The sequence below is a fragment of the Podarcis filfolensis genome (genome assembly GCF_964270895.1).
Source record: "Podarcis filfolensis genome assembly, chromosome: 6".
Classification (NCBI taxonomy): domain Eukaryota; kingdom Metazoa; phylum Chordata; class Lepidosauria; order Squamata; family Lacertidae; genus Podarcis; species Podarcis filfolensis.
In genome coordinates, this window is record NC_139609.1 from 27,719,880 (window position 1) to 27,726,186 (window position 6,307).

The 6,307-nt window shown below is 44.9% G+C and overlaps 1 protein-coding gene and 1 long non-coding RNA gene across 10 annotated transcripts in view; one reads left to right on the forward strand and one right to left on the reverse strand.

Moving 5' to 3' along the window:
- The window catches only part of BRDT (bromodomain testis associated), a 64,877-nt gene extending 64,540 nt beyond the window's left edge, over nt 1-337 (reverse strand). For 8 of the 9 annotated variants that reach the window (XM_083620579.1, XM_083620583.1, XM_083620586.1 and 5 more), the window contains exon 1: nt 249-337. The gene's annotated coding sequence lies outside the window, so the exon portion shown is untranslated. The remainder of the gene's footprint in view (nt 1-248) is intronic. The other variant, XM_083620588.1, reaches the window with a different exon arrangement.
- Nucleotides 338-374: 37 nt separating this feature from the next.
- LOC310765595 lies at nt 375-2,254 on the forward strand. The gene is made up of 2 exons (XR_014549657.1): nt 375-510; nt 2,104-2,254. It is a non-coding gene; the product is annotated as an uncharacterized lncRNA (long non-coding RNA).
- Nucleotides 2,255-6,307: the final 4,053 nt, after the last annotated feature.

The following is a 6,307-nucleotide window of genomic DNA, read 5'->3' on the forward strand; positions in this document are numbered from 1 at the left end:
ACGCCGTTTACCTTCCCGTCAGAGCAGTAGCTATTTATCTACTTGGACTTTGACGCGCTTTCGAACTGCTAGGTTGGCAGGAGCAGGGACCGAGCAACGGGAGCTTACCCCGTCGTGGGGATTCGAACCACCGACCTTCTGATCGGCAAGTCCTAGGCTCTGTGGTTTAACCCACAGCGCCACCAGCGTCCCTTATCTTAAGTACTACTTGTTGCTATTATTCTTGCTTTTGAGGGCTCTGTGCTTACCTTAGACTTCCTCCGCCATCCTTTGGAGTTTGTGTCTGTGGGAGCGTTGAGATCACAAGAAGAAAGGGCAATGTTGTATGACTGAATTGTGATGTCACTGGCCCTAGGGTTGTGACCCAGACCATAGGTGGCTCCAGGGGTGACCCTTGTGATGCCAACTTCAAGTCTGGGCCTTCTGTCCCATGCTCCTGAAGTTGCCAGGAAAAGGCAGGAGAGCAGAACTCTCTGTTGACCTTACTTGGGGTGCTAGGAAGGGCAACAAGTGACTAGACGAGTGACTAGATCTTAAGTTGTTCATTGGCAGCTGCAAGCTCTTGGGTGAGATGCCTGAATGGGCCCACCAAGATTGCTCACTCTCAGATGGGTTTTCACTCATCCATGCAAGAGTCCTGCCGCTTTATACTCCTTGCAGCTGAAGAACCTCTCATCAGGTTTTGGGTGTGGGACCTGTGGCTCTCCAGATTCTGTTGAATTCCATCTTCCATTACTCCCAACCAACATGTCCAATGGTCCACTGGGGGTTGTAGTCCAACAGCAGCCACAGGTTCCCTGTCGCTGAATTAATCTCTGCTTGAGTACAGTGGTGCCTCGGGTTACAGATGCTTCAGGTTACAAACTCCGCTAACCCAGAAATAGTACCTCGGGTTAAGAACTTTGCTTCAGGATGAGAACAGAAATCGTGCTCCGGTGGCGCAGCGGCAGCAGGAGGCCCCATTAGCTAAAGTGGTGCTTCAGGTTAAGAACAGTTTCAGGTTAAGAACGGACCTCCAGAACGAATTAAGTTCTTAACCTGAGGTACCACTGTATGTAAAAACCCAGGTTGCATACACAGCATATGTTTAAAGTACACCCTGCCCCACTGGAACAATCCTGGAAAATGTACTCTTCCCCTCACAGTGCTACAGTTCCCAGCATCCTCGGGATGAGAGGGAGGGAATGTGCTTTAAACGTCTGTTGTGTGCACCAAAATTTCAAGTCAGATCACCTGGTATTGTGTACACTGACCAGCCAAAGTTTCTGGGAGGAGTCTTTCCCATTTCTGCTAGAGACCCTATGGATTTACCTGTCCTCACACCTAATGACATACTTGGCATCAGGTGTAGGGCAGGTGGGTGTGGCTTTGCTGAAACTGACTTGCAGGCCAAATGGGGAGAGCTCTTGGGCTGAATTAGACCCCTGGGATGGAGGTACCCCACCAAGTGTACTGTAAAGTGGGCCTTCACAGGATCAGATTCTGCTATCCTAAGGCATTCATCCAGGTCCTGCAATTTTCCCATCTGACCAAGCGCCAGGCTGTTCTGCTGATTGATACAGTACTAGTTATATAAGAGCCACATTGGATAAGATAAAAAACCCACCTTGTTAAGTTGTGGGTGAACATATCAGACGACACAGCGATTCTTCAAACAGCTCTTGTTTATTCATAGGCCAGAACAGAACTGAACTGAAGGGTTCAGCCAGCCTGCTTATATAGAGCTCCATTAGAATGCAACAGTAACCATTTTCTGTAACTATCCAATCACTGAACGTCACTTTCAATCCCTTATTTGCATATGTGAACCTGAGTGAAAAACTGCTGGCCCAGGGTGAGAACTTCAGTACATAACACCCCTTGTTCATTTTGTCCCCGCATGGTGGCCAACCAGATCTTTCTGGCAGCTTTAGACTGATTTCCCAATTTCCTCAGATCTTGCCCAACACCCTAAATGTTGTCCATCTAACTGGAACAGAAGGATGAAGTGTTGTCCTGTGCACCACAAATTTCAGGTTTCTGTGAGCAGAAATGATAATTGATCTTGCTACCCTCCCATCCACAACTTGGTATCTGTTTCTGCTTCCTCCCCTCGTGCCCCAGGTTGCCTTCCAATGGGTCCTGCTGTCCTGTTATGTATGAACATGAGAAGAACTCAGCTGAATCAGGCCCCTTAAGGCCCACCAAGTCCAGAATCTCACAGTGACCAACACGATACCGGTGGAAAGCCCAGTAAACCTGTTTCCAAACTCCAGTTTCCTTTGCTCATTACCTTTCTGATTTTTGAACTAATTATTGGCTAGATTTGTCCGAGAAGGGACCTGGTTAGACGCGGTGCCAGTTTGGGAAAATAAAATACACTGAAGTCAAATGGCCTCGGTTCGCTCACCAGATAAACATTTCTTTTTTCAAGCAAAGGGATCGCTGTGTTTTAAAACGATGGTAAGAGAGGTTCTGTCCTGGCAAACACACAATAGTGCCGTTTCAGCAACAACAAAAGCGCACAAACACTTCCTGTGAGCGTCTCTCCCAGATGAGATCATCTGAAATACGCATCTTGATTTTGTTGATACCCAATGAGTCATGCAGTGATTTAATGTTATAAAATGATGTCACTGGGATTTAATTAACTGCAGTCATTTTCATATGTTCATGTGGGTACAAGGGAGCTCCCCAGAGAAGAACAATCAGGGATACATTGGCTGGCCAATTGCAGCCTTCCACCAATTCATTTGCATGGAATCCACAATATATGTGAGTGCACTCAAATTGTGTTTCAGGCTGGATTAATGGTCTGAAACATGGTCCTCAGTTTCTCCTTGCCCTTCCTGGCCTCAGTTCCCTTCTGGTCCTGCCTAGCCTCCTGAACTATCTCTCAGTGGTAGGGTACATCTGCTGTATGTAGAAAAGTTGAGTCCCTGGCATTTCCAATTAAAAGGGTTCAATAGCAAGTGATGGTGGTTGCAACTCTGATTTCCCTTCTTCCATGTATTTGCTCGTACTCCAAATGAGCCTATGAAAAGTGGATATATTTTATGCCAGACATCCCCAGCCCAGTGTCCTCCAGAGGTTGTTGGAACTCCCATTAGTCCCAACCATCATGGCTAATAGCCAGGGATGATGGGAGTTGTAGTCCATCTGGAAGACACCAAGAGCACACACACCTCTGACATTCATTATGATTTGTGCTCTTTGGTGCTTTAAATACAAACTTTTAAATACTGTTTGTGCCTGCAAAGGTTTTGAGCTGGGCACACCCCTTCACTTCCAATAAGTGCATATCTCATAATTTCCTGCTGAAATCCCATAACGTTTCACAGCACAAATGTTCTGATTTATTTTTTGTCCCATTTTTGTTGCCCTCGAGACTCTTCCAGACAGCAATCATGTGTCGGAATTGCAGAAGCACTGCAGAACAAACTAAAGCTGAGTAAATCCACTGTTATTGTGTAAAAAAAAAATGTTACAGAGTAGACCCACAATAAAGACCAGACTGGAGGGGTCCAAGGTAAGGTTACCAGATTTTTTTCAATGAATCCGGGGACACTTTTCAACTTCAATTGATTTTGTATGGGGACTGATTTGTAAATCCAGGGACTGTCCCTGGGAAACGGGGACGTCTGGTAACCTTAGTCCAAGGTTGAAGAAGGCTGTTTTACACTATTAGGTCCAATGGCATTAGTGCCATTGGACCTAATGGCATCCTTTTCAACACTAGCTCCGGTCTGGTGGAACGCTCTGTCTCATGAGACCAGGGCCCTGCAGGAACTGATTTCTTTCCGCATGGCCTGTAAGACAGAGGTGTTCCGCCTGGCCTTTGGATTGGAATCAATTTGATCCCCTTCCCCTCTTTCCTCTTTCCTTTCTCCTTCTGTGATGGAACTCCTATTTTGGGACTTCCCTGGCTTTTTTCTGGCCCATGTAGGACCAGTCTGGATAGTTGGCCTTGGTGAAGATTTGACGTTTTCATCCCCCAAAAGTTTTTGATTTGAGTTTCTACTGAAATGAGGCTGCATTTTAATGTTGTATTTTAATCTTGCTTTTAAGTTGTATTTTAATCAATTGTTTTTATACCTGGTGTTAGCTGCCCTGAGCCCGGTCTTGGCTGGGGAGGGTGGGGTATAAATAAAAAAATTATTATTATTATTATTATTATTATTATTATTATTATTAGCATTTATGGACGTACAACAGCCTATGTAACTTTCCTATATTGATAGGCAAAGTGAGGGAAGAATATGACTCATGTGTAATACATAAATGATTTCAAAACTTCTACTAACTCAGTAGAGACCTCTCCTATACCACCTGTACCAAGCTGTCTGAAGGTCAGGATTGTGGGAAGGAAAGCTGATCCTTATTTGCAGAAATTGGTTCTGATAAATTGCATGCTGGCTAAGAGAGTAATCCTTAGTCAGGGGAAATCTGATCTTTCTCCAATCCATCAACAATGGATTAAATAAACGACAACCACTGCATTTGTGAAACACAGCTACGTTTCAGGAGAGCTAATAACTGCTGAATACATGTGCACTTTTGTGGAGCATATGGATATCTTTGTTTTCAGAGAGTCAATTTTTTTGCCCGTTACTGGTGTTCAGTAAGAGGAATCAGACCGTAGGCCAAAATAAAAATAAATGAGCTCTCATAATGGGAATTCCTGGTTAATACGATGCCGAGCAAGTTCACAACTAGCTGAAATGGCCCATACTCCTATTTGTATAGCATTTTTATAATTTGATTTCTTTTTACAATTGAGGAGGCTGGTTGCACAGGGGATCAGACCTTTGGTCATCTAGTTCAGTATTATCTACACCAGTATTCTTCAGCCTTGGATTCTCAGATGTTGGTGAACTAAAACGCCCTTCATCCTTGACCGTCAGGAAATGATGGGAGTTGGAAATCTAACAGTGTATGGGGATCTGAGGCTGAACAACATTGATATGCAGGCAGTAGGTCTCCACGATTTTAGACATGGGTCTTCTCCAGCCTTACCTGGATTGAACAGGGGAGTTTTTCATGCAATACCATTGAGCTATGGCCCAAGGCTGCCATCTTCCTCCCTTTTATTTAGAATCTGCCATTGCAATGGAGAATTGTTATGATACATACAAGGAGAGTTCTCACCTCTGATTGTTGCTGCACTAGACCATTACCACTTCTTTACTACAGATGGATCTCAAACCCTTGGTGAGTTAGAGACTTCCCCTGCATGTGAAGACAGACTCTGGCAGATTGAGTGGACGAGACCAATAGTGGGTCTGTTGGTCAAGAAGGCAGTTTCTGCATGTGCTGTAGAGGGAAGTGAGGGGCAGGTGGGGCTCATCAACCTGGGAAGGTAGCCGATCTCAGAGAAGGAAAACTCTGGTCCTAACCTCCACTGTTTGTGGGATGTCTTGGGGAGAAGAAAGGGCTAAGGAGTATAAGCTGACCAATCTGGAATGGAGTCCCTGAGATGGTTGGATGGCGTCTTGTATGCCTCCTTCCTGCAACACCTGTAGCGAACCTGGAGCCAAACATATTGCTCTACTTTCCTTTGGACCACAACAGTGAGGCTGTCGTCTGGGCAGCCTAGGACCTCCAAACACACTGCCCAGGTAGGATCCTAATTGCTAACAAAAAAGAAATGAAACCGTTGTTTCTTATCATGAATCTGCGCACAGGTTTGCTTGATTCCATGATCTTCTCATAGCAGGAACGCATCCCTGTGCACACTTGCCTGGGAGTAAATCTCATGAAATCCATAGGGCTTCTGTGTGCGTGAGCCTACTAGTTTTTCTCTGAAACAGATTGAACATTTTGAACTAGATTTTCCTGTGCTAAAGCAGGGAAATTTCGCCACCTGTCTCTTGCTCTGGTCCTTACTCAAAAATGTGCCTGCAGTAGTCCCATTGAGTAGGAATGGTCACATATACCATGTGCCAAGGTACCTTATTAACGTGGAATATTTGATTAGGACACTGTGCCAAAGAAGGAAAGAAAGAAAGAAAGGCTCAGAAGTATCCAGCTTCTTGAAAGCTGGCCCAGTTTCCCAATGGAACCAGATTCAATGCCAAAAATTGGACAAAATGTATTTTTAACGCACACTTCTATTTTCCACTGCGAGGATTTGTGTTATGCTTTGTTGCAAAGCGGGCTCCTTCGTTAAGCAGCTTTAGAAGAAATCCTGTCAGCCTGATCAATTAAAGAGGGGGCACTCCGACCTGTAGTTTTAGTTGCCGAATGCTGATATCTGCATACTCTCTGTGTCACACATCTTTTTTTGTGTGTGTGTGCTTCAGATCTCTCTCAATGTGCGGTTGTGCGC